Source organism: Canis lupus, chromosome 31, assembly GCF_048164855.1.
Source record: "Canis lupus baileyi chromosome 31, mCanLup2.hap1, whole genome shotgun sequence".
Lineage (NCBI taxonomy): Eukaryota > Metazoa > Chordata > Mammalia > Carnivora > Canidae > Canis > Canis lupus.
In genome coordinates this window covers 36,177,261-36,179,813 of record NC_132868.1, presented here as the reverse complement: position 1 = coordinate 36,179,813, position 2,553 = coordinate 36,177,261, and the positions used below count along the sequence as shown (strand labels likewise).

Here is a 2,553-nt window from a genome sequence, read left to right as displayed (position 1 = left end):
GTGAATGATTCTTCCAACTCCAACTATGATTATTTTATTTTATTTTTTGTTTTATGATATGTAACTCTTTTATTTATATTACTTTTACTTTTATTATTTTTTTAAATTCGAGATCTAGATTCTTATTTATTATTTATTAATTATTTATTTATTTATTGGAGTCCAAGTTGTCAACATATAGCGCATCACCCAGTGCCCATCCCGTCGAGTGCCCCCCCCCCCTATTCTTTTAGAGAGTCTCAGGCTTGCAGCTGAACCTCAAAAGATACGGCATGGATGATTATTTCTAGCTGTCTTCTGGACATTTCCACGGAATGTCCAACGGGGGAAAAAAAACAAAATCACCATTTCGCCCTCCAAACCTACCCCTATGGCTGTATCTTAGACCTCTGGTAACCTTGTCATTGTTCCCCCGGTTACTCCTATTAGAAACCTTGGAGGTATCCCAACCGTGCTTCGCTGATCAATCACCAGCCCAACTGATCCTGCAGCACAGATGTTTGGAATTCTTTCCTGCTTCATCATTCCTACTTGCCGGCTCCCAGTCAGCTCTTTAGCAGGGCTCACCTGGACTGTTGGCGAGTTCACCTGGAGTGTTGGCGAGAGCCTCCCTCTCATTGGAGCCCAACTCCAGGCCCAACTCCAAGGCGATCCTCCGCTCCCCCACCCCAGGGCCCCCCCAGTTGTGACCCACACAGGCGCCCCATTATTTTGTTATTTCAAATACAAATGGATTTCATGGACTTCCATAAGGAGGCATGTAATATCTGGTTGTTTCTTTTTTTGTGATGTTAGCAGCCATTCATGATCATCATCTAGATTCTCTATCTTTCAGGGGTGTAAGACAGTGATACTCAAATTCTTCTTTTGCTTTTTAATAGCTGTAATGCTTCCACAGGGGAAACAGTTGCATAGTTGTATGGATGCTTAGCTCATGAGGGCTAATGTTCACACGTGTAAGCCAAATTTCAAATTTCTCCTAGTTAATATTTGCATAAAAACATCTCAAACCTTCTTCCCAGCACTCCATTTATATACTGGATGGCGGGGGCAGAGAGTTTTTCCTATCCACTTCTTGTTCTGCTTTCCCTTTGAATTTACATCTCACTCCTGTCGTTTGGCTCCTCTTTCTTTTCTTTTCTTTTCTTTTCTTTCTTTTTTTTTTTTTTTTTTTTTGGCTCTTCTTTCTTTCCCCAAGGAGAAGCATTGCCTCTTTCTCTGTCTTTTGCCAAAGCAAAAGTTTTCTTTGCCCCTGGGTTCTGTCATTTCTTCTTCCTGGTGCTCCGTCTGAAAGTTGGATTTCTCTTGCTTCACACAAGAGAGAAGCTGAGGTGATCTTCACTCTTGACTGGATTCCTTTGGGCATAGAGATAAAAATTATTAAAAAAAAAAAAGACCAAAGAAAGGGTTCTCCGCTTTGAATCCCATTCTAGAGGACTGATGAATAGGTGGGCATTTGAAAAATTCAGTTTCTTGGGCTCTACCATCCCAGCAATTGGAAGAGAAAAGTCTCTAGAAATATTCCCATTGATCAGACTTAAGTAAACTGGAAACTGGTGTATTCAGATTTTTGTTTTAAACACTTTCTCTGGGTCCATTTTGTATGTTAAACATATGTGTGTGACTAAATCAAAAAGAAAAAAATTATAGGGAAGTGTAGCGAATAAAATGGCCAGGCCTTTTTGGGGCATGATTTTTATAAGAGCATTTAAAGATATGCAGTTAATAATGTCAGTGACTCAAGCTATTTAAGTTATTACAAAGAAAAAAATTAATATAAATATATAAAGTAAAATACAGTAAGCCCCATTTTATTTGAAAATTGATTTAATATTTTAAAATAAGTTGATTCTTTAGACTTCTAGCATAAACAAGAAATGGCATAAATAACACATTGAGTATGTATCATTGAAAAGCATAGATCTTTTGGAAAAGTGCTATATGTATATATATTTAACATGCTAATATTTTTAAATGCATATTTTTATGTTTAATATTTAAAAATCACGTTGTCAGGGCACCTGAGTGGCTCAGTTGGTTAAGGGTCCAACTCTGGGTTTCAGCTCAGGTCATGATCTCAAAGTCATGAGATGGAGCCCCACATTGGTCTCTGTGCTCAGCGCAGAGTCTGCTTGTCCCTCTGCTTCCCCCTCTGCTCCTTCTAACACCCCATGCTCTCTCTCAAATAAATAAATTCTTTAAAAATATATTAAAAAGTAAAAATCACCTTGTTTTTTAAACTGAAGTAATTTTTTGTCATTTCATTTTTTTAAAAAAGATTTTATTTATTTGACAGAGAGAGTACAAGTAGGGGGAGCAACAGAGGAAGAGGGAGAAGCAGGCTCTCTGCTGAGCAGGTAGCCCGACAATGGAAGCTCAATCCCAGGACTCCAGGATCAGGACCTGAGCTGAAGGCAGACGCCTAACTGAGCCACACAGGCGCCCCATTATTTTATTATTTCAAATACAAATGTCACCAGTACCATTCTCATTCAGATACCAGATAGTCACGATTTCCTTTGCCCTATTAAGGTTCAGTATGTAAAAGAGAAA

At 38.6% G+C, this 2,553-nt stretch overlaps 1 protein-coding gene across 1 annotated transcript in view; it reads left to right on the top strand.

Annotated features, from left to right (window-relative positions):
- The window catches only part of LRRC31 (leucine rich repeat containing 31), a 115,917-nt gene that overhangs the window by 683 nt on the left and 112,681 nt on the right, over positions 1–2,553 (top strand). The window lies entirely within an intron of this gene.